At 37.6% G+C, this 26,419-nt stretch overlaps 2 long non-coding RNA genes across 3 annotated transcripts in view; both read right to left on the minus strand.

Moving 5' to 3' along the window:
- LOC311618191 overlaps window positions 1-4,313 on the minus strand; it is an 88,276-nt gene extending 83,963 nt beyond the window's left edge. For both annotated transcript variants that reach the window (XR_014794259.1, XR_014794260.1), the window contains exons 1-2: window positions 4,216-4,313; window positions 1,018-1,153 (exon numbers count right to left, since the gene is read on the minus strand). This is a non-coding gene — a long non-coding RNA (uncharacterized lncRNA). The remainder of the gene's footprint in view (window positions 1-1,017; window positions 1,154-4,215) is intronic.
- A 2,002-nt stretch (window positions 4,314-6,315) lies between these two features.
- LOC311618197 lies at window positions 6,316-18,826 on the minus strand. The gene is made up of 2 exons (XR_014794270.1): window positions 18,761-18,826; window positions 6,316-6,385 (listed from the first exon to the last, which is right to left on the minus strand). It is a non-coding gene; the product is annotated as an uncharacterized lncRNA (long non-coding RNA).
- Window positions 18,827-26,419: the final 7,593 nt, after the last annotated feature.

Here is a 26,419-nt window from a genome sequence, read left to right on the forward strand (position 1 = left end):
AGAGAGAGGGTTAGTTAGAAACATTGATCAGCTGCCTCCTGCACACCCCCTACTGGGGATATGCCCTCAAACAAGTTACACGTCCTTGACTGGATTCGAACTGGGACCTTTCAGTCTACAGGCCGACACTCTATCTACTGAACCAAACCGGTTTCGGCATCAATTTCACTTTTTAAAACCCTTTTCTCAATTTTGCCTGCCTCTTCTGCTGTACAAAGTAAACTACAGGGATTGCCACACTTTTAAAGGACTGGCTCTGTGCCAGGTATGTCCTCAGTACTTCACAGATATTTGCCTCTTTAATCTCCCAACATCTCTCTAAAGAGGCATCATGCTGACCATTTCCATTTCACCAGTGAGGAAACTGAGTTTGAGAGAGGTTAGGTGAAGCACCTTGCTCAAGATTACACCATTGTTAAGTTAACCTCAGCAGTCTGACTACAAAACCTGGCTCTTACCCATTCCTTTAGTGATAATTCTGTCATTCTACTAGATTATTTTTTTGTGTGCCTTTAGATCTGGGCCATTTTATCCTCTCCTATTTAGAAGGTCTTCAGTTATTATGGTAAGCCAGAAATCAATGCTAAAAGTATTTTGAAGCCCATTTAACTTTTCCTTAATGAGACGTTTTCTAGTCCGATCATCATAGAATTAACTTTCCCTGAATCCCAGTGGCCTCCCCTGTGTGCAATATAGAAATTTTAATAACCGTATCAGAGGGTTATTGTGATACAGGATATTAGAAATTTACAGTTGAGCTCACTCCTGTATATGGCTGTGGTGGGACCTTTTTTGCTTGGCTTGCTAGACTTCAGAACCTTAGTTTTAATGGTCACTTAGGGTCCATCCAGTCCAAGACTCTATTTATCAATACCTGGAGGCATCTGCCTTTAGTGCTTTAAGAATTAAAAAAAATTGTATTTGTATTTAGGAATACAAAAATATTTTTTTGAGGATCACCAGAGTCACATTCTGTGTTTAATTACATACATATTCTTATTCATATGTGCCACTTACCCATTTATTGCTTCTCAGCCCAGCGTTATCCTCCAGTATCTGTTATGCTGTGAACAAAGGATGGACTTGCTGGGAGCAGTTCTTCTTTACAGTGAGCATGAAGTCCAGCTTTCTCAGTACAGGGTGCTGCAAGGACCTGGCAGGAGGAAGGGGATCTCCTGTTACAGTGTTTGCAGAGTCAGGGAGAGCTGTGGGTGTGAGGACACAGGACTGTCCTGTGCCCCAGACAAGAACCCAGATGCATGTGTGACTCTCCACCCCTCTGCCGTTCCAGCCCAGCGTGGTGATCATTTGCTGCTTCCTTCTTGACAGAGAACAGTGCAGCCCAGGCCCCCATAGCCACCTCCATTTCCTCAGCATGCTCACATCCCAGGCTGCGAGCTGTGGCTCACCAGTATTCCAGCCTTGCTAGGAGGGCGGGCCACAGACTGCGGAAGCCTGTGCCCCAGAAGGTGGCTTCCTTCCGTGCCCAGCAACTGGAGAGCAGCTCTGGTCCACACAAACCCGCACACCTCTCTGCCTCTGATCTCATCTTCTCCAGTGAGGTCTGAACTCAGCCTTGGGGAAGAGGTCCCCCGTCCAAATTTGGCCTTTCTTAGGTATTCTCTCAGTCCTGGGGTTCCACATATGGTTTAAAAGACAGCTTACAGCTACTCTTTGGTCATAGTTTAATAATCCTTTATGTTAAACTTTCTCTGTTTAAGTCACTGTGGTTTCTGTCTCTTGATTGGGCCTGAACTGCTACATGATGTTTATACATGACAAAACATATGCAATGGGTTCTGGTGTCAGACTCCTCCTCCCTAAGTGTTTTTAACCAGAAAGCTCTTTGTTGTTTTCTTTCTCTTTTTCCTCCTTCCCTCTCTCTTTGCTCCCTCTTCCTCCCTTTTCTCTTTCCCTCTCTTTCTCTCAAGACTGGTGGCTGGACAATGTGGCCCTTTCTCTCTCTCTCCCACCTGAGATGCTGCCTGGTGTTCTGCTGAGGATGCCAGGCTTTCTTTTCCCGAGATCAGCAGTGACCTCTGCTTGCTGTGGCGGTGGGAGGGGCTTTAACGCTGGTCTGGCAGGGAGCTTTTCCAGTCCTAGTGTCCCACAGGAAATGGATCCCCCCATTCATTCAGCACCAGGGCACTCCCGGTGGAATTCCACTCAGGTCAGAATACAGCTTCACTCCATGAAATCCATGCAGTGTTAGAAATGCTGGAAAAGAAAGCCATCAGCTGATGGTGATTCTAGGTGGAAAACAGCTAGACATTTTAAAATCCATAGTCTTGTAGGACAAAGAATGAATGCCTATCCATCCATCTGATTGTGAATAGATAATAGGGAGGAGCTCTGTAGGAACGACAAAGGTTCTAGACTAAGTTTCGGATTGGGGAATTTGAGGAAGGAGTGAGTGGCGACTATGTAAGTAAAGCTCCTCTTTACAATACTTGACAACTCCCAGAGGACTCTCTCCTCCCAGCTTCCTCACATTCTCCTTCCTGCTCCAGCAAAACAATTATGCTCTAGGCACAGAGGAGCAAATTTCCTGCTGTTAAACATTCTACAAATGAGAAAAGCAAGGAAGAAACATTTGTCTCCTACACCACAGGAAAACCACAGTGAAAAAGATGCGGAGAAGGAGATTGCATGTTTTCCCTAGGATAGTATTCCCCTCTACTGGTGAAAGCCTGTAATATGTTTTTCCCATTAGAGCAGCTGTAGAAAGGAGTCATCAGCCAGGATTACTGTTTCTGATTCTTGGGGAACATTTGGTGTTTTCTTGCACATAATGTGTTGTTTTTAGAGCTTGACAAACCCCCAGGGACATCACGTGTTACCTCTTCTTTTATTTTTCTGAATATTGAACTTGGAAATTTTCTTCCCCAGACAATGCTCTGGTGTCTGGGGAGAGACTGCATTTATTTACCAAGTGAGCATTTCTCTTCCAGCATGAGTGTTACTTTCCGCAGAGCTGAACTAATTATAACTTAGAAGGAAGCTTGTTCAGTGTTTATCCCTGGAGCTCTCAGTCTCTCTCCCAGGAGGATTACTAGTGCAGTTGCATTCCGGAGATGAGATGTGATAGATACCTTGCATCCAACTCTGTTGAGTCCTTTGGGCATAAACAAGGTCCTTTGGACATAAACTTGAGGTTATCTTATTGATTTCTGTCTTCTGAAGGTGAAGTCAATCCTGTAGGAAGTGAGCTACTCTAATGATTCACATGGGAAAGCCCAGAGGAGATGACTTATTAGTTTCAAATTGGATAACTGAGCCCTATTTTAACACTAGTGTAACTTTCCCACTGATATTTAACACGCAGTGGATGAAGGAAATACATGTAAATAGAAAAAGAAATAGAAAATTGACTTTTGGATTAGGCTCATCTCCACATTCATCTTGACATTTTGATGGCTATAATGGGGTAGATCATTTTAAAGTGTACCTGCAGGCAGCTTTTCAGAGTATCACCTGAATACTGGTGCTATACCAGTGGGCTGGCATCCTGTATGAGCATAAATGTTTAAATGCATCCTTATAGCTCACTAATAATTATTCCAAATGCAGCTCCCAATTAATTTTGACAGCTTGGTATGCCCTTCCCAATCTCTTGTTTCTCCTCCTCCCTATGTTTTGAATTGGATATTCACATTCTCTTAAAATGAACACTATTTTAGAAAATGTTAAAATGTAATTTTTTCAAAAAGGTTAAAATCATAACTCTCGTAAAGATAAAAATTAATAGGAGTAAAAATTTTATTCTACTCATTAACCAGTGAGAATACCAAATAGATGTTAAAACTGGTTCAAAAGAGAATCTTGCCCTGGCCAGTGTCACTCAGCTGGTTGGGTGCACCAAAAGGTGTGGTTTCCATTCCAGCTCAGGGCATATTCCAGGGCTCATTTTCAATATGGGATGTGCAGTAGGCAGCCAATTGATGTTTCTCTCTGTTCAATGTTTCTCTCTCTCTCTCTCCCTCTGCCTTCCTCTTTCTCTAAAATTGATAAAAGCATTTTTTTTTTTAAAAGAGAGAATCTGAAAAAACAAACAAAAACAACACATTTCTAAATCAGGAATATTGAAATGAATGTGCAAATGGAGGCAAAATTGATTTTCCACAGGAGGGAAAGGGAAATCAATTGAACCTCTACTGGGCAGAACACAATTTGTACATCAATAGACAATAATTATTTTGCATTGTTACTTCTTACCTCCAGGGAAATAAAAGGCTGGAATCAGATAATCCTGAAAGTGTTCTCAAGGGCCCAGATAACACAGAGTTTTCCAGTGAAGCACATTTTTTTTTCCCCTACAAGAGAAGATAATTTTTTGTTTGTTTGTTTGAAACTCTTCTCTATCAGTTTTCTTAGAAAACAGGTAGATTCAAGGCTTACTCTTCAACTTCTGGGTTTTCATATCAGATTCTTTTGGATTTTTACTTCTTTTGGTCAGAACATAGTGTACTTAGGTCAGAATTTGCATAGTACATAGTTTGAGGTATCTCCCGGCCCCTTGAAGTTTTACTTAACTGTGTGAAATAACCAATTTTCTCTTGTTCCTTAGCATTCATTCTATTTCCAATTACCTACTTATCTGTTGCCAGGTCTAAGAAAACAGAGGTAGATCAGACAAGGCTGCTGTCAAGGAACTTGAATACAATAGATGAATTTTATTCGAAAAACTCAGAGGTTCAAGAAATATCAACATACTTTATTTTATTTAAATCAAATTTATTCTGAATTTGAGACCAACACAGCTGCTTGGCAAATAATTTAATCTTAGTCATTATACAGCTTCCTTAGGGTCATCTGAATGTTCCAAGGATTATAAAAAAGCAACATATTTGGGAGTTTGTCTATGGTCTTTGGTTTCATAGGGAAAAACTGCAATACTTTGCAATGTAGTAAGAATCTAGCTCACCCATGTTGTTATTTCTTCTTTTGGTTGTGTTTGACTATGTATCTTACAACTCTGCAGAGATATTTAACTTGTAGAACATTACTAATTATGTAAATGTATTATGTGCATAACTAAGTAAATGATTCTGTTTATGGCAATGTAAATTAATTTTATCAGATAGAAAATATAAATCTCTGGAAGTTAAACTTCCATTTGAGCATGCTTTTATATATCTTACTGGTTCCATCAATAATTATTGGGTTAAATAAAATCCCTGATGTGTTCATTTTATATTTGTATATTCATGATTTTATCCTCTTTTAAGATATATCCTGTTACAGTCACATGAATATGATCCCACAGAGGTGCACAAGTCATGTGAAGTGGTTCCTGCCTCAGTAGCCAGGCTAGTCTTTGCCAGGTGTCTGTTTTCAGAGCTGCTGCGTGGTTGTGTAGGCTTTGGAACACTCAACCCCAGGGAGTGTCTTTCATATAGACCAGGGGTAAAATTGTTCAGATAGTAAATATGCCAATGGGAATAGGCTTTTGTGATAATTACTCAATTCAACAGTTGCAAAAATAGTTGCAGCCTTAGGTAATATATTCATGAGTAGACATGTCTGTGTCCCTCCAGATTTTATTTATGAAAACAGGCGCCGGCCCCTGGGCCACAGTTGTCCAGCTCCTGACACACACCGGGGCAGCTTGTCAGTAACCCACCCTGAAAAGCTGGGAGAGAATGAGAAGTAGGGCCTCACCATGTACCGCTCTCTTTCTTTTGTTCTCTTACTGGCTCCTCAAAAATCATGATTTGTCTCATTACCATTTAGCCCAGTCTTTTGAAAATAAAAGACAGAAGCAAAGATGTTAATAAACATTGTCTTGGTCCCACAATATCTCTGAATCAAAGAAAGGACTGAAATACTGGCTACCTTGATGGAATAGGAGAGGAAAAATACAAGATCAAATTGCAAACTGAGATATCAGTAAGCTATCCTGTCAGAGAGATAAAAACTTATATTTTTATAATAATTAGTTTTTTAAACTTTCATACTTTTTGTGAAATACTTCACAGTTTTTCAGAGAATTTTTTAAGAGATACAAAGACAGAGAAAGCAAATCATGAAGAGCTAAGTCAGTGGTGCTATAGTTAATGTTTATCAACGGGCTGAAGACTTTAAGCTAGGTCAGAAAAGGCCTCTGCCTGGTGCTTCTGGTGTGTTTGTTTGCTCGGAAGAAAACTGGCTAAAATATAGGAAATCTGACCACGCTGAGTCCACCTTGCTGGAAAGGACACATGCAGGTGCTTTGATAGATGGACACTATCAACTACCAGCTGTGTGGATGAACTGTCCTGGACTTGAAAAGACATTTCTCCAAAGATGGCCAACAGATATATGAAAAGATACTCACCATCACTAATCACCAGGAAAATGCCAATCAAAACCGCAATGAGATATCTCCTCACACCTGTTACAATGACTATTATCAAAGAGATAACAAGTAACAAGTGTGGTGAGGATGTGGGGAAAGGGAAACCCTCATGTACAGTGAGGTTGTAAGTTGGTACAGCTGCAGTGAAAAACACTACGGAGGATCCGCAAAAAGATTAAATGGAATTATCATACAACCCAGCAATTTCCACTTCTGGGTATTTATCTGAAGAAAATGAAGACACTAATTTGAAAAAACATATGTACCCCTATGTGCATTGTAGCATTATTTACAATGGCCAAAAATGGAAGCAACCTGGGTGTCTATTAATAGATAAAATGGATTAAGAAGAGGTGATATATATATATATATATATATATATATATATATATATATATATTCCCCAAAAATATATACACATTCTTTGAATAGTTATAAAATCAGTGTTTATTAAAATGCATTTAATTTTCAAAATTGAGCTATCAGCTGGTAAAGTGTGTTTACATTTTTGGGGGACAACCTGTGTAATATACTCAGCCATAAAAAAGAATGAAATCCTGCCATTTGTAACAACATGGATGGACCTAAAGGTTTATTATCCCAAGTGAAATAAGCCAGTCAGAAAACAAATAAATACTGTATGATTTCACTTCAATGGATTCTAAAACAACAACAAACGAATGAATAACAAACAGAATTAGACTCATCTATACAGAGAACAACCTGATGATAGCCAGAAGGGAAGCGGGTGGGAGACATGAGTCAAAAAGCTGAATACAAGTAAGAGGTACAAACTTCCAGCTATAAAATAAATAAGGCACAGGGATGCAATGTACAGCTCAGAGAAAAAGGTCAATAATATCCTTATAGCTTTGTATGGTAACAGATGGTTACTAAATTTATTGTGGTAATCATATCATAAAGAGTATAAATATAAAATCACTACTAATATGTCAATTATACTTCGATAAATAATAAATTTTAAAAAGATATAAACAATGTAATATTTTTTTCTAAGTGATTGAATAAAGAAAGTGTCTTTTGTTTTTCCAAAACAACCTCCTTTCAGTTAATATCAGTGAAGTCACTTTCAGAAAGCCCCTAAGTTTGAGGGCTGGTTGCCAGGAGAACCAGTCATGTGATTAGAGGGTTGCAACTTTCAGCTCCACCTTCCAAGCTCAGAGGAGGGGAGAGGGGCTAGAGGTTGGATTAATCCCCAATGACCAATAATTTACTCAATCATGCCTACATAATGACGCCTCCATAAAAATCTCTAAAGTACGGGGATCAGAGAACTTCCGGGTTGGTAAACACGTGGAGGTGCTGGGAGGATGGTGTGCTCAGAGAGCCCATGGACGTTCTGCTTCTCTTCCCACATACCTTGCTGAGGTACTTCTTTCATTTGGCTGCTCCTGAGTTATATAATTTTATTAAAAAACAAACAAACCGGGATTATAATATGTTAAATGTTTTCCCAAACTCTGTATGCCATTTAGCAAATTAATCAAACCCAAGGAAGGAGTTGTGGGAACCTCTGATTTCAGTCAGAAGCATGGGAACAACCCATGTGGTGTTGTCTGAAGTAGGGGCGATTAATCTGTTTGATCTGACACTATCCCCAAGAAGTTAGTGTCAGAGTTTAAATTGGTGGACACCCAGTGGATGTCCGCCAGAGAATTGGAGAATTGTTTGGAAAAACCTCACACATCTGGACACAGGAGTGTTCAGTGTGAGTAGTAGAGAAGAAACAGGAGTGTTTTTCCTCTTTTAGGCACTAATCGCATTCACGAGGCCTCCACTCTTATGACCTAATCACACCTTTCAAAGACCCTATCTCTAATCACAACACTTTGGAGGTTAGTGTTTCTCCCCTTCTAGCCCGCTCCACCCCCACCCCAGGCCTTCACCACACTATTGTCTGTGTCCATGGGTTATGAATATAGGCCTACAAGTTCTTTGGTTGATCTCTTCCCACCCACTCCCCCATTCTCCTCCACCTTCTCTCTGAGATTCCACAGTCTGTTCCATGCTTCTATGTCTCTGGATTTAAATATGTGAATCTTAGGGGTAGACAAGCGTTCAGTCCATAACATGATGTGTAGAAAATAGTGCATATGTTCACAAAAGTATTTGTATAAGAATATTCGTGTTAATAAGATTACTTCCAAACTAGAAACAACCCAAATATTCATTAACAAGAACATGTCTGAATATCTATATCATTAAAGGAAACAATTTTTCTTTAATAGTAAATGAACAATGTTGATATAATATCCTTTCCTTATTAAAGTTATTTTTTAAAAGAAAAGAGAATACATGAATAAAAAATAGAACAATTGTGAATCAACAGGCTTTTAAAAACATTAAAAGTAACTAACACTATATTTGCCTTGAGCTGCTTTTCAAAGAGAAGAGATTGCCCCTGCAAAATACGAAGCTTGGAAGCTGAGAAAATGACCTGCAAGCCACTTAAATGAGTAACTCCTAAATGACACACAGTGGGCCAAGCTTCATTTTAAAACTTTTAATTATTTTCATGTAGATTTTGATCTATTGTTTTATTTGGCTTATGGGTAATCTAATCACATGTAACCATTATGAAATCACTAAATTTCAGACATTTTATTTTTAGTATTAAAAAACATTTTCTAATAATTTTTTCTTGTTTTTAACGTATTTTCAAAGCTCATTGTGTTTTAGGGGCTATTAATTAGAATGCACTCACTTGTACATCAGTCTGTTGTCCGGTAGAGAAGTGTGGGCCAATCGAAGGCATTGGGGACCAGTGAATGATGCATGGTGATAGGTAAGTCAGAGCTCTCTTCCCAATAATTCTAAATTATTGATTTGGGTGATTTCAGCTCTAAAATCAGCCTGTATTGGACTATAATTATTATAAACACACCCTGTTGCATGAATAAATAATTAATAGGATGCATTTATTTAAAGGTCAGTGTAACAATGACACAGAGCATTCTTAGATTTACAATAAGATGTTAGATCTGGATCCTAAAGTAATGAGTTAGTTTGGATCTGTGCCCTAAGGCTCATCTTAGTCTTAGGTATTTGCTTTCATCACTCCATTTCTAAAATAAATGAGCAAAGATAGAATGTTCAAACATTTAGGTACCTTTTTGGAGCTTAAAATAAAATGGTGTATTTGTTTCTGATACAGCCTTTGTTCCATCAGAAAAAACTACATTTCTTAGGTTGAGATTAAAGTTTGTAGGTCTATAGAGCATCCCAGAGATTGAAGATTTAATTTTCTCTCACGAGGGGTGTTAAAAGCGGAATTTAGAGTTCTTTGTTCAAATAAGGACAAAAAGCTGAGAAGCCATGGTACTACAACACTTACAGAAGTCAGCAAGTATGCATGTGCTGCCCAAAGAACACAGTGAGGTTGCAAATTGAAATCTCCTCTCAAAAGGCCAGTGCCCAGTAGGCCTTGCATTCCAACAAGGAAAGAAACATTTCTTCTCTCTCCCACTGCAGCTGCCACTGTCATTCTGTGCTGATCTCCAGGTGGCTGAGGTTCCTGCACAGCTTCTGCGCTATCAGGCATGACCATAGACTCATGTCATACTCTCCGACTCCAGGTGCTGCCTCGTATCTCTTTACTTCAGAGGCTTAATAGAAGTCATAATTTAGAGGCCACACTCTTGATGAGTTCAGAGACTGTAATGTTAGCCTGTGACTGAGTCACAGGCTGTTGGGTTCCAGATGCTTACAATCCACTATTTGATGGAGGCTTTATGCTTGGTAAAGCCTGACATTTTTAAAAGATATGAGATTTAGTCTCCAGATAAAATCTTCTACTAATATTTATTTTGCTATTTGTTTTTATCCAAACACCGAGGAAGTATAAAAGTGTGCGGCATATCTAAAAATATAAAAACAGTCAGCAAATAGATTGAAAGAGATGATAGGTCAGAGATACTTAGGACAGGAAGGAGTGAGTGGATAAGGAGAAGAGTGATCCAACGCTACATACTTGGTATGGAGTATCTGCTGACCCAGAAAGACACAGCTGAAATCTTTGCTGCATTTCTAAAAATTCAAGTTGACATGATATACATATATGGTAGCACCTCTGGTTATACATATTTAGCAGGAATGGCACAGAAGTGATGCAGTTTTTCTCATTAACCCTGTGAGGTGGCACACAATTTCAACTTGTTACACTATTAATGACTAGAGGCCCGATGTAGGACATTCATGCACTGGAGGGGGTGGAGGGTGGCGAGGTTGGTCCTTCAGCCCGGCCTGTGCCCTCTCACAGTCTGGACCTAAGGGAGTGGGCCTAAGCCAGCAGGCAGACATCCCCTGAGGGGTCCTTAGCACTGCTGCTGAGGTGGGAGAGGCTCCCACTACTGCCACTTTGTTCACCAGTCATGAGCCTGCTTGTAAGCCCAGCTTCTGGCTGAGCAGCGCTCCCTCTGTGGGAGTGCACTGACCACGAGGGGGCATCTCTTATATTGAGCATCTTCCCCCTGATGGTCAATGCGCATCATAGCGATGGGTTGTTCAGTCGTTCAGTTGATTTGCATATTAGCCTTTTATTATATAGGATGTTTACTCTGATCAGGTAATTAAAACTGTATCTGCCATGCTTCTCCACTGTAACATTGCATTCTTCTCCTTTGTAATCAGAATGTATGTTGGTGAAGATTTATACCTATATACTATAAATATTTCCTTCCTCTTTATTTTCAATTTATTTATTCATTTGTTTATTTATTTATATCTAATTTTCCTGTTTAGTTCCATGGGTAATAACTTGTTACTCTCATGCTGTTCACAGTTTTTTCAGTAGTCACATATAAAAACATATATTTATAGGCACATTTACACATTTACTTCTCTATATTTTAAAAAAATCAACGTTATTGAAGTATAATTTACATTCAATAAAATGCATTCATTTTTAAATATACAGTTAAATGAGTTTTGACAAATGTTTACAACTTTGTAATCATCTCCCCAATCAAGATACTTTCACATTAACCCCAAAATCTCCCCTGTGCTCCTTTGCATTCATTTCTCCTAGCCACACCACAGGAAGACACTGAGTTGTATAACCATTACCTGTTCTAAAATAGTATAACAGGTCCTGGCCAGTGTTACTCAGAGGTTAAAGCATTGGCCGAGCACCAAAGGACATCAGGTTCCATTCCTGCTTGAGTAAATTTCCAAAATTGGAAGTACTGGTCATATGGGAAGTGTATGGTTAACTTTATGAGAAGGTGTTAAACTCTTCTCCAAAATGGCTATGCCATTTTACATATTCCTACAAATAATGTATGAGTTTCACTTGCTTCATACCCTACACTTGGTGATACCAAGAAATGTAAGCATTTTTAATTTTGTATGTGCTGGTATTTGATTATAGTTTTAATTTTCATCTTGTTGATGACTAATGCTATTGAGAATTTTTATGTGTTTTTGTCATTATCTTCTTTTTTCATGTTCAAATATTCTGGATATTTTTTGGAAGTTGTTTGCTTTTTCTTATTGAGTTATTAGAGTTACTTTATATTTTGGATGCAAAACCTTTATCAGAAGTATGTATTTAAAATATTTTAAGTTTTATTAACAACAAGAGGCTGATGTATGAAAATTCATGCACTAGAGGGGGGTCCCTCAGTCCGGCCTGCCCTTCTCACAGTCCAAGAGCCCTCAGGGGCAGGAGGTAACCCGGAGATCCAGGGAAGGCGATGCCTCCATCACACCTCTGTTGCTACAACTTCTGGCAGTTCCAGCCTCAGCCATTTTGGAGGTACATGTTCCAGCCCTTTCAAATAACTCTTTGTTGTGGGGGCTGCCTGTGCATTGTCAATGTTTAATAGCATCCCTCACCTTTACCCGCTGGATGCCATTAGCACTCTTCAGTTGTGACAACCAAAAATGCCTGCAGACACTGCCAAATGTCCCTTGCTGTTTGTTTACTTTCTGTACCAAAGATTTTATCATGACTTCATAAGATCACTCAGTGGATGACATCATTTTGAACCCAGATATTACTTGAAACTGAATCTAAAAACCACATTCTTTCTATTATATCATGTTCTTCCCATAACCTATATATTAAAAATGTTGAAGTAAATTTGGTAACATAAATTACTGAGTACTTTTAAGTTCTAGTTTTTTTCTCTTTCAACATTTGTGTTGCCCTTTATTGACAGTGAGATACCTCTCTCTCTCTTTCTCTCTCTCTCTCTCTCTCTCTCTCTATATATATATATATATATATATATATATATATATATATATATATATATATACACATACACACACACACACACACACACACACACACAGAGTGGTCAGATTATTATGATCTCTGAATGCATAATAATCTGGCCATTCGGGGTATATCTTATATAATAAAAGGCTAATATGAAAATTGTCCCCTCGACCAGAAGCTTGACCAGCAGGCACTGGGCTATATATATATATATATATATATATATATATACACACATACACACACACTGAGTGGCCAGATTATTATGCGTTCAGAGATCATAATAATCTGGCCACTCAGTGTATATATGCCTATTTGTGTATGCACATATATATTTGTTAATCTCCCTATATGTATCTAATCTCTCATTGCCTTTGTCACCACTGATATCCCATTCCAGATGTGCATGTCCTCCTTGCCCTGCTGGGCTCCAATATCTCTGGGCTTCTCTCTTGCATAGACACCCTGCTCACCACCTTATGACTTTGCTGGTGTCCCTGCACAGGTATCTTCCTCACCCTGCCTGCTGATAACCTAAGGTGGGCTGCTCTCCCATAGGATGACTTCCTCATCCTACTTAAGCTCTGACACCCCCTGCTGGCTACCCCTTGTTATTGGTATCCTCTTTACTAATCCAAGCCCTGCTATTCCACCTAAAGCAGCCCTCCTCACCTGGATGCTCTCCTCCCCTGCATGGCTCTGATAGCTTCAGCTGGCCTGATAGCCTATGTGAACACCCTTTCTGCCCTTTCACTCTGCTCCCCGTTCTCTTGCATGGACATTTACTTTATTCAGCAACAACTCATGGCTTTGGGTTGATTTTTTTTTTTTTCCTTCAGGAAGGGAAGAATATAGAGGTAAAAATACTTTCAAAGAGGCCATATGAAATGAAAAGAAGTTGACCAGGAGAGACCTTGTTCAAATCAAGATTCTTCATCTTTGCTCCAGGCATTCTTCTAACCAGTTGTAAGCTCTTTTGTGAAAACTTAAAATTGTAGTCAGTGAGCATCTGCTAAATACTACTTAGAAAAGAATTTTAGAAGTCCAATGCACTATCCATTGCGCTACAGAGCCCGCTAAGAATTTTCCCCCCCACACCATGAAGGTTTCTTTATTATTTTAAGTACATTGAAACCAGTTTTTTTTTTTGGGAGGGGGGTGGGGGGGGCTGCAAACATTTGGGATCATAATGAAAAAGAAAGACTGTCATAAGAATTGTCATAAGAATGCCAATTCTCCAGTGTCTTTGATCCCTAAGGCAGGAAGAAGGCTAGCTTCATGTTGGACAGAAATTATATTCTGGCATCCAAAGTCCATTTAAACATTGCAAATCAAATGCCCTGATTCCTCTTCAAAGAACTGTCATTAATTCATTGTTTCATTAGACAAGTCTTGGACTTTGGGTTCTCTTTGGTAAAGTCAGAATAGCATTTCCCATAGGCCAAGATAAGCAGAGATCAGTTCAATAGAGAATTTAAAGCCAAGACATACTGCATTCTCAGGTGAAAACTTTTATGTAAGTACAAAGTATTGATTTATGTCTAAAATATTATTATCTTTATTAGAAACACACCAGAGGGCAAAATACCTTAATTGCTTTGGAAATTAAATAAAAGTACCAGCAGATGTTGGCTTTAAATGTAACTAATTGGGCCATTTCAAAGACAATCATTCATATCACTGACATTTGAAAAAAAAATCATGCCAAAAAAATGAATGTTTGGTTATTTGTGATGGGAAAGTACAGAGATTGGGTTCTTGTTCATGGAGTTTAATTTAGTCAATAGGAATTTGTGGATGCTTGGAGACAAACAGATTGACCAACCTACTTCTGGAATACTTCTATTTGATAAATTTTTCCACAAATATTTTATTCTCTCATGAAACAAAATATCAAGGTATTTAAACTTTAACTTTATGCTAATTAATTTTAAAACATTAATTTTACTCCTAAGAAGTTATTTGGCCAGGTTCTCTCTGTATTATATTGACTTGAATGACTTCAGCTGAATCACATTCAGATGAAGTTATCAATTTTTACAGTTGGCCTGAAAGGCCAGATGTTCAAGTGGAAAGCATACTGGACAAGGAGTCCTGAGAGTTGGGTTCATGCTCCAGATCTGCGAATCTTAGCTAAGTTATTTTCTCTTTAGGTCTCAGTTTCATTTGTCAAATCAGAGATGAATATACTGCATCAAAGTACCTCAGGTGTCACCATCAATAAGGGTAAAAGCAATTTTGGAAAGTCTACAGTGATTTTCCCTAGAATACAATAATTTATATTTAATTGCCTTTCTGATGATCTACATTCATCAACTGAATTTATCTTCAGTGTCTCACCTACTCTACTTTTCAATCACTCCTTTTCTGTCATCAGTGGTATTACTCTTTCTCTAGTCATATAAGCTGGAGATTTCACAGACTCATTTCTATTTTTTTCTGTTACCCTTTTCTGCTTTCTCCAAGTTTTCCTCAAGCCACATTATTTCTTCCTCCATTTTACATTACTGTTTTGCTTTATCATCACTGCTATAAGTTTACGTTGAACTCTTTATTCCTTAGTAATAATAAGTCAGGAGACAGTATAGAAAGAACACTTTTAGTTTCATTTCTACCTGGAAGTCTTACTTCATAAAGAGCCCTTAATTGGCCGCATTTTGACCAAAACTGTCCAATAGAAAGCAGAGAATAGCTTTTATGCCTTTTATATGGAAAGTTGGTTTAGTGCAGCATTTTGGGAATAGCAGATCTTCAATAAAAGGAGAATATAATACCAGATGTTATTGTTACAGACTGTATGTAAAAGAGATATAAGGAAAAAGTTGGTACTTTTGATTGGGGAAGAGATTATTCGAAGAATTGATGTCCCATTCATGAACAAGGTTAAAGAATCTAGAAGTGGGTGCTATTTGGAAATCTGGAGTGGGAAATAGTCAACACCTAGGAACTCTTTTATCAGGGAACAGAGGTTTAGGCAGTGAGCAGAAGTCTAGACCCTGGGAGAGACACTAAGAGCTGGTAATGTCTCCAGCTTTGGATTAGAGTCAGAGTATACAAGAGTTGGCCCAGTATTAAGAAACAACTAGGTTAGAAGTAGGAATCAGGCTGTTGAATCAAAAAAGAAAGTAGGTTATCAGAATGGGGGAAATCTTCTAGCCCCTTCTTTAATTTCAAGTGAATGATGTTGAGTTCCCTGTTTCAGTAAAAGCTAATTAAATCCTTTTAACATAAAGTCAATTTGTCCCAAGGATTGAGATGTTGCTGAGGCTAATTTATCTATGGAAAGAGGAGTTCTCCAGGGACTGGGAATGAGGTAAGGCTGGCTGACAGCTGCATTGGCTTTAAAAATCAATATGTCTACCTTCTAGTCCAGTCTCATACAATCTTGTGATTAAGTTATTGATTTTTCTGAGAATCAGTTTTCTTATCTATAAAATGGGGATGATATTGTTTCTGTGATAAGGTCATTGTAAGGCTTAAGTAAAATGAAATATAGTTTTTGGAATTATACTGGGCTATATATTCATTGATCTTCTCATTGACTTTAATAATAATATTTCTACTACTTTTATGTGTGAGAAAGAGGCTTACAAAAAAATTTTAAACTGTGTGCAATGTTCACTTGGTTTCTTGGTTCACTTTACTCCCATTGGGAGTCAGTTTCTTGAACAAAATGAGGATATCTTATTTATTTTTTGAGCAAATACTACAAGTCATTCTTTCATTCAACAAATATGTATTGAGTATCTATTATACATAAGGAACTGTTATAACTGTTGGGATATTTCATAAATGAAGCAAATACAAATCTGTGATAATGGAGCTTTCATTTTGGTGGGAGGAGGTAGATTATAAATAAAGAACATAATAATATATTAGAATATGCTAAGTGTGATGGAAAAAGAAAGCAGGAGAAATTGAGAGGTGAGATTTTAAATGGAATAGTTAGGGTAGGCCTCATTGAAACGATGATGTTTGAACAAGGACTTGTGGAGATGAGTGAATAAGCCATGTGGATGTTTGGAAAAAGAGTGCTCCTGGCAGAGGGAACAGCTTGCCTGCGGTGTTCTAGGTCAGGTATCAGTCAGCTATAGCCCAGGGGCCAAATCTGACCCACCAACTGTTTTTGTCAACAAAGTTTTATTTCTCATTGTTTACCTATAATCTATGGTTTATTTTGTGTTATGGCCATGGTGTTGAGTAGTTTCAATAGAAACCTTATAGCCTTCAAAGCCTTAACTATTTAATATTTGAAAAACTTTACAAAACAAGTTTTCCAACCCTTGCTCTAAAGACCAGTGTGGAGTGGAGTGAAAAAGAGTAAATTCCTATTTTTAAAAAATTTTTTGCAAGGGAAGGGGTTTTTAAAATATTAATTTATTCATTATACTTCCTTATGACTTATTTTTCAGCTTACTTAGACTATACCAGTATCTAGAGAAAGCACATTATTAATACATAGATCCATATTTTCAATAGGCCACATAAGGAGCTCCACTGCCTTATCTTTATTTTCCCTAAAATTGTGGCAATCATTCTTTTATTTATTCTTTAAATTTTGCTTATGAAAGGAAAACACTCAGCCTTTTTGCAAAGAACATTAAAAAACAAAGGATGACCAGAGAAGTGTGATACCAAACAAAGTCCAACAGGTGGCTGTATTTCTCAAAGTTTCAAAACCAGACTGCCTGCTGCACGCAAATTTCCGTCTGAGTGTGCAGTTACTGCACATTAAGTCAGCAATTCCAGGATCATTCATCATATGGCAAAGGGCTAAGCAATGGGAAAGCAGGAGAGGTCATCTCATAACCAGATATTATTTCATTGACTTTATCCAGATCAGTGCTTCTATTGCTCATTCAACAGATTCCTAATCAATATTTGCCCACATCCTCAGTCTCGTTAAAAACTTTGTGTACCTCTTACAATACATAGGAAACACAAGAAAAGTTGAGAATCTGTAGCCAGAAGATATTGAGCAGAGTCTCATATGGATGCATCATGGGAAAGCTAAGTAAATTTGGAAGTTATTTTGTCCCTTGGAATAATTTAATCAGTAAAAGATGGTAATAGTAATTCCTACTTCATAAGATATGAGAAGGTTTTATACAGGATCTTAGTAGGAGTATTTAATTTTTATCATGAAGTATTATATTAAATGTTATGATTACTGTTCATTTCTCTTCTCTCAAAATTTCTTCACATTCTGTCTTATTTGCAAAGAACATTAAAAATGATCAGAAGATGTCTATGCATAGTTCTCATCTTATCAGCTTTGAATGATCTCTATATGATTGCTTTGACCTTGTTGTTTAAAAGATTTTGAACTCATTCTCTTTGCACTGGCATATGGACACCTGAAGTCATGTCATTCCCCAACAGTTCTTCAGGTATTTTCTTCTAACTGTTCCTATACTTGTGTTTGTCACCTACAATGCTATTGTCCAAAACATAATTTAGTTTTTAAAAAAATATATTTTATTGTTTTTTTACGAGAGGAAGGGAGAGAGAGATAGCTAGAAATGTCGATGAGAGAGAAACATCGACCAGCTGCCTCTTGCACACCCCCTACCGGGGATGTGCCCGCAACCAACGTACATGCCCCTGACCGGAATAGAACCTGGGACCTTTCAGTCCGCAGACCGATGCTCTACCACTGAGCCAAACCGGTTTCGGCCAAAACATAATTTAGTTTTACTTCAAATTCATGACTTAAAATCTTTTGTTCAGGTTAGCATGTCCCACCACTCCAGACATTGTCTTTCCAGTCCCTACAAAACACTGCTATCCCCAGGACATTATTTTGATACATAACTCAATGTGCAAAATCAAAATTTAGCAATTCAATTATTATGTGTAAGACAGTGTGCTAAAAGTTTTAGTATATAAAATTCTCATCCAGGAAGGTTATAATCAAATGTGAGATATAATAAGAAAAGACAATTTTGCTCTGGCCGGTTTGGCTCCATGGATAGAGTATTGGCCTGCAAACTGAAGAGTCCCAGGTTCGATTCTGGTCAAGGGCATTTACCTTGGTTGGGGGCACATAATTTTTTTTTCCTACCTATTTTATTATCAGATATCCACCTCCATATTACTCCCTCTCTACAGAAATAGTAAATAGCCATTGGGGGACATGAAAAATGTTTGCAAGCTCTGTGTCTACCTCAGATACATACCTCTGCCACCAGATTAACCACGTCAAGTCACCACAGAATCTCCATGCTCCTCTTTACCCCCGGACCTGAAAGAGTTTTATTATCCATTTTATGGGGAAGACATTTCTATATTTTTTAGTCTTTACAGTGCTGTCATCCATTCTTAGCATTTTGCTTAACACACAATTTTAAAAAGTACAAAAAGTATAATAATCAAAAGCCTGTATTGTTTAGAGAAGGTCAAAATGGAAAAGATGACAATTTCTTCTCAGTATTAAAAGGTTCTGGCTGAGTTGGAATAGAAGTTTCTATATTTATAGAAAATGTAAAATAAACAAATTGGATCTCTATTATTTACTAAAGGTTTACTCTTTAAAGCTTGAGAAAGTTATAATAATGCAATAATTCAACAAACATTTTTTAATGCCTTTTAAATGTCAGGCACTCTGGTAAATGATGAAAAAAGAAGACAGATATAATCTCTGCTTCATGGAGTATATTTGTTTTCTATAGCTGCTGTTATGAATTATCACAAACTTTGTGGCTTAAAAGCAACTCAAACTTATGTTACAGTTCTGTAGGTCAGAAGTCCAACTTGGGCCTCCCTGGGCTAAAATCAAGATCTAAAAAAGGCCGTATTGCTTTCTGGAATCTCTATGACAGAATCCTTTTCCTTGCTCTTTTGGGGGTTCAAAGGCTGGGTTTGTGGCCCCCCTTCCTCTATCTTGAAAGCCAGTGATGTCCTGATGTTTCTATGACCACAGCTGATAAAGCTTCTCCACTCTTAAGACCTCATATGATTAGATTGGGCCCATTTTAAAAATCAAAGGTACTCCCCTCATCTTAAGCTCTGTTCCCTTAGCCTCACTTGAAAATTCTTTTTTGCCTTGTAATATATTCACAAGTTCTGGTGCTTAGGAAGTGGACATCTTAGGTGCCATGATTCTTTCTGCCTATTACATGGGGCCAACTTGAAAGCCAACAGGGCAGGCAGGTGACTGAAATGAGTGGGATGGGTGGGTGAAGGCAGTGGTGAACCTGAGCATTTATACACTGATTGTTAACATATGAGAATGTTGGCTCCATGTTGCCAGATCGATCTTCCCATATTTCAAGAAAAGCTAGAATTCTGGATTATGTGGAGCATACCAATTTTTAAAATGTAAACAACTGTGTTGGGTTTGTTCCCCAGGAGTAGACCCTAGTTGAAAAGTGGTATATACGTTTATTTAGGAAGTCCTCCAGGGAAACTGGGAAGGAGTGGGAGAACCAAGACCAGGAAGGGAAAAAAATCCCAGCAATTGTACAATATAGGCAAACTCCTACAGCTTGATCCCACAGAGCAACTGTAGAGCATAAGTCATATCTCATAGCTATCCCCATGCAGAGCAAGGGAGCTGGGGCTTTCGTAAATGGGCACTGCTCGGTGATTGGTGAAGAGAAATAGACACCTGAGGGGCATGTAAACTACCTGGTAGTTTATAACAATAGTGCCCCTGTTATTTTCTTATTTGGCCTAATCTTTATATGCTCCTAGACATCAGAGTAACAATTGTTAAAAGTATTTGTGTGGCTAGATGACAATACTAATTCTAAATGCATCTTTAAATCTAGGAAAGTGTGCATAGGAGACTGTAATAATATCAGTAAAAGGCTTTATAATTTAGCCACTTGAGTTCATGTGTTCTCATAGAGAGGGCCTGGGAAGTAGACCCAGCCAGTGTTGATGATAAAAATTTATTCCACTGTCTTTAGTCCTTTCTTGGAAAGCACCATCCAACACCTGAGACTACATATGAGACTTGATTTTGCTACTCAAAACAATGTCATTTACACCTTTGCAACAGTTTCATGATGTAATCTGGCTTTCTCTGGAATGATAGGTTTTCTGGGGATCACAACAAAGATGCCAGTTTTTATTTTTATAAATTCCAAAACACTAAAAAACCCCCAGATGTATTAAAATTCATCAGATGTTAATTAAGACACCCTGGCAAATTTGTAACTTTTTCAAAACTCAAAATATTGAGTTGATATTTTAAGAGATACTTAAGAATATTCATGACTCTTTTGTCACTCCTTTTAGAAAGAGTGTTGTAGGAATTTTGAGGATATATTTGGTGAACACAATTAGTTATAAGTAAACCTACATGTAGGTCATTTTTGGATGTTGTGAGGAGGATGGGAATGGTATTAGAAAGTAATAAGAAGGCAGCTGAAAATTTTGGAATCCAATGTTTTAATTATCATATTATTTACAGAGCTGACTGAAATTGGAAAAAGAGATCAGTTGACTATTTATCGTGCTCAAGAGAACATGTGGTGTTACTCTAGGGATAATCTCATGAGTCTTATTAAAGTAAGATTATATGACTGTGCATTGAAAGCTTTGGCTCAATTCTGATCATCTACACTTAACCCGGTCATAGTTATATCCTCACAATATTCTAGATGTTGCAACCACTATCAGTTGCCCAACTCAAAAATAGATTCCATATGGACACATTTGCCTTTTGGAGTTCACATCACAACTTTTCATTAGAAATTTATTTTAATTGGTTTAAGGCACCAATACCATATACTAAAGGCTACTACTGCATTAATTGGAAAGCCAACTCATAGAAAAATAACCAGAAATATTTGTATGTTCAATTCCTAGTAGTTTTTCATGAGGCCAATAACTTGGATTTGCTTTTATAGTCTTGTATAAATTCCATACATAATTTGCTAGTATTTCTTACCTTGTATTTCATCTTTACACTGTCATTTGTTAGGTTTCAAATATTATCTACAGAACAACCATGGTGAAAAAAGAGGTGTTTTAGTCAAGTGTGCATGGGGTATAGGCTATTTATCTAAAAATGGTGATGGGGTCAAAAGAATACCAGTTTGGAAGTGGAATGGCTGGGTTTTGATTTTTAGTAGTGTGTGTGACAATCTGTGAGTGTCTTAGCCTCTGCATGTCTATTTCCTCACCTCCAAAAGAGGAGTGTAAATTTAGACAACTTTTGAAGTCTTTTCCAACTCTGACATTTTGCTCCATTTTCTGTTCCTTCATTCAAACAGGCTAGAGACAAGTCAGGATGACATCACTGTCTCCTCCCTTGTTCAACTGATTTAACCTACACTTTGGTTATTTTCCTTCTAATCTTGAAGTCCAAGCTTAGGAAATCCCAGCTGTTCAAAAGTGGCTGGCCCTGTAAAGGGAAGTGCTGTACTTTCTCCTCATCACTCAAGCCATTTGTTCCCTCCACTAAAACCATAGTATTCATCTTTGTGTTTCCATTCTTTTTGCTTTGACTCCAGGGAAGTGAAAAAAAAAATGCTCCCAAGATACCAGCCACATTTCTTTTCTCTGGCTATTTTCAACTGGTGGTCCTGGGAGGATAGGACATGCTAGTCACTGGAGGAACCTCAACTTTATGACTTCTTCTACCTTCAGCACCTAGACTCTACTGGACAGACCTTGGTGAAGGCTCTCCTTTGGGATTAGGTGTTAGGGCCAATCTTATCTTTGGAAGTAGGGACATTCTCTTCTGAGTGAGCACTCTTTCTTTCCTGGACTTCAGGGCTTGTTTAAATAGTTCAAAACTGTTCACACTTATTACATGTGCTATTGGTACCCTCCTCATTTCTTTGGTTCTGTACTTTTGCTAGAACAACCTGTAAGTTCCTTTAGAGCCAAATATTTCTTCTTTCTATGAAAGAAATTCTGTAGTCTGTACAGAAAGGGAGAGAAGGGAGAATATGGGAGAGGAGAGGTGAGAAAATGAGCCACTTCCACTCCCTTTCTAGTTTCTCTTCTTATTCTGTACATTTATATTATAAATGACATAGGGAGGGGGACATGGAAAGAGCACCTATTTTTCTCATAGGTCCTATAAAACACATATTTTTACATAAAGAGCCAAATGTGGTTAGAAGAGGCTGAAAGTATAACTCAGAGAAATTTGGAGTTTACAGCCTTGACTCTGCTTGTAGGCATGCTTCCCTTGGGGCCAGATATCCAAAGGCTGTATGAGACTGTCTATCCCAAGAACCCAACACAGTTGTTCAGCACCTGTTTCCTATCCATTGACTCATTCTAAATATTTACTAGGCTCAAAAAACAAAACACAGTCAAATGAAATAAAAATCACTCTTAATTATAAGGTTGTGTGATGGGGACACCTACCCCAAATGATGTAGAAGAGATTTAGAAGGAGATATCTTCTGTGTCTCAGGGTTTCTCAACCTTGGCATTATTGACATTTTGGGGGAGAGGTGGGAGTGTCCTGTGCATTATAGGATGTTTAGCAGTATTCTTGGTTTTTACCTGCTAGACACAATAGCATCCTCATTCCGTAAGTTAGGACAACAAACAACATCTCCAGATATTGCCAAATGTCCACTAGGAAACATAATCTTCTTTGGTTGAGACAATTGCCCTATGCTAAATAATTCTTTGTTTTACACTATTCTATCATGTGACATAATGTTCTCTGCTATATGGAAGCTAGTTGTTTCACTCAAAACCAATTTACAAAAGCTGACAAAGGCCAATTTCACAAAATGTCATCGCCAAAGAATCAAATACCAAATGAGTAATTCACAAAATGTACCATATTTACTCAATTCATAAAAAGTTGTTTTAAGGAATATTAAATGAATTTTCAAGAAAAAAATATGTTCCTAAGGAATCTATACTCAAATTCTTTGAATATATTTTAAAATATTATTCTTTTTTAAAAAAAACATACATTTTTAAATTGAGTTTTAGAGAGGGAGGAAGGAAGAGGGAGAAATAGAAACATCTATGAGAGAGAAACATTGATCGTTGCCTCCTGAATGCCCCCCACTGGGGATTGGGCCTGAATCCTGGGCATGTACCCTGACCAGGAATCGAATCAGTGAATTGGTTCAACCACTGAGCAACGCTGGCCAGGCAAAAAAATTATTCTTAAACATGCTTTTGGAAAATCAACAAAGCAAGTAAGCATAGCAAATTATTTTTCATTGAATTTGCTTTCAGAGAAGTAATGTTAAGAAACAGACTTCAAGTTTTATTATCTGTCTTCATGTTGCAGAGTGGTATCTCTCCTTGGAAAAGACCCCAGGGACCGAAAGTAACTCATTAGACATGTTTAAAATGTTTATCTCTTGAGAAGAATCAAACAAGTATGTTGGTGTCATTTATCTCTATAGCAAAGAAAACCAAAGGTATATTATCTTGTGTTCACAAAATAAGCATTTTTGAATTAATATCATGGTTCCTCTGCCTACATTAAAATAGTAACTTGGCCTTTAAGCTAAGGTAACATATAGTACCTACCCAGATAAGCTCTCCTTTGTTTGACCTCTTTAATTGACATAATTTTTCAATATTAGTTATAAGAGCAGCATCTGGTTATAGGTGGGCAAGAGAAATGATGCTATGGCACACTTATTGTATTCCATTTAATATGTGGAGGTTTGATTTGAGAAGTTTATAGTAACAGGAGAAGTATAGTTGAAAAAATGTTGGGAAGAAAAATAAATATTCTAAGACTCTTTTCACCCTGAAGAATTCTTATTAGATTTATTCTTTTGGATTAAGTAGAAAGACTGAGAAAGGGAAACGCATGGTCTCTGAAAAGGGGGCGACATTACTTAGAAGGTGGAAGGTTCAGGGGATGCCATTAGATTTAAGCATCCTTTAAATTTAAGTGAGGCTGAATGTTTTCAGCTTACATAGCTTTCACTTTAAAAAACACTTTCAGCCGAAACTGGTTTGGCACAGTGGATAGAGCATTGGCCTGCGGAATGAAGGGTCCCAGGTTCAATTCCGGTCAAGGGCATGTACCTTGCTTGTGGGCACATCCCCAGTAGGGAATGTGCAGGAGGCAGCTGGTGGATGTTTCTCTCTCATCGATATTTCTAACTCTCTATCCCTTTCCCTTTCTCTCTGTAAAAACAACAATAAAATATATTAAAAAATAAAAATAAAAAACACTTTCAGAGGGCTGATAGGGCATATAAAATATGCCCTATATGTTGTGGAGAACCCTAGGATCATAAACCCTAGTTTATAAAATATTTAATTGGGTTACTAGAAGTTAAAGACTCAGCCAATAGACATGGGTGCTGAAGGCAAAGAGAACATTTCAAGAGAAAGTATTATAAATAGGTTCAGATCAAATAATTCCTTGTGCTATTTATCTTTTAAACTAAGGTTAGCTTGGTTGTAAAACTTGGAAAAGATGCTTTTTGGTGTTTGAAAGTTTATCAATTTTATAACTTATTAGCATGTTACATGCTTAGAACTGCCATAGGAAATATGCTGTTGATTTCTATCGCTAATGGACATGATTGATATGGTACTTCTGTCTTATTAGCTTAGTCAAAGCTTCAGAATCCTTCTCATCATAGTACTTTTAACAGTCACTACCTAATAATTAGAATTGGCACGAGTGAAAGCTCACTTTTATTTCTGATGTTTGCAGGTCAACTTGTATACCCATTATTACTAAGTTATCTCTAAGATATCTTCGTATTATAGTACTCACAGATTGTTGGTCAAATTTAGATCCTTGTCTTGTTAGTGCCACTTTTTAGATATACTTTAAAGTACATTTGGATGGAGATTAAATAACCTGAAAGATTACCCCTGATATAGCACATTGTGTCATTCTTTCATAGCACTTTGAAAGCATCAAGTCTTTTATTTGAAGACAGAGAACTTTAAGCACTCAATAAATAGTTGTTTATTGACTTTTTCCATTTCTCACATCATCACCAATGATAAGTGGTATTTGAAAGTACAGTTCTGTATAACTCAATCCCCATTTTATTTTATTTTGAAAGTTCATTAAATCTGGGGACAGTGAAACAACGGAAGGGCTTAAGGTAGAATAATCAACAGGAGAGAGTCTAGGTGGTGCTGCTTCGGCTCCAGAGAAATGTTATAGAAAAGAAGTGAACCATGGTGGAGCTGCTGTTAGCTCACAGAAAGGTCAGAGTAAAAGGGACCTTGGAAAAAGGTTCAGGGGGTTATCCTGGGACAAGTTGTTGCTGCCAAATGCTCCCCTGGTTGCAGATCTCATGGGGACACTCAGAGTTTAGGAAAGTAAAGATATATGCCAGAGAGGAAAGGAACATGTGAGCCCTCTCACTCCCCTTTTCAATTAGAGATTCTACTCAGTGGACAGATGTAGAGTTGAATGCCACATAATTGTTCCTATGCAGCTTTGGAGTAGTTCCACCATACTACATTGCCTCAATATGTTTGGCTCTACAAAGGCCAAGTTTTTCTTGGAACTTGGGAAAATAGCCTTTATCAGCTTCAATTACATCGAAATCTCTCTTTGAAATAAAATTTGTAACTTTGGCCAGAAGAGATATATTTATGTCTTGTTCATTCTTATATTCTGTTCCCTCAACTGCCTTTGAAAAATTTTCTTAAACAAATCAATTGCACTTGCCCATTTTGTAACTTTTTAAAGAAGGTTAAAACCTTCTTTACTTTTACACATATTTATTATATGTACACATATTTGCAATACTTAAATATTTACAACTTCTGGAAGGTAATTGTGCTCTCAATAGGTTTGGCTACTATCTCACCACCTGTTCATTTATTAATTTTTTTCAAGCAAAAAGTATTGAATTTCTACTGAGAGCCAGGATCTTTGATAGGAATAATAGGAAAGATGATACTGGGAG

The sequence above is a fragment of the Pipistrellus hanaki genome, assembly GCF_964339955.1.
Source record: "Pipistrellus hanaki genome assembly, chromosome: 2".
Taxonomy (NCBI): domain Eukaryota; kingdom Metazoa; phylum Chordata; class Mammalia; order Chiroptera; family Vespertilionidae; genus Pipistrellus; species Pipistrellus hanaki.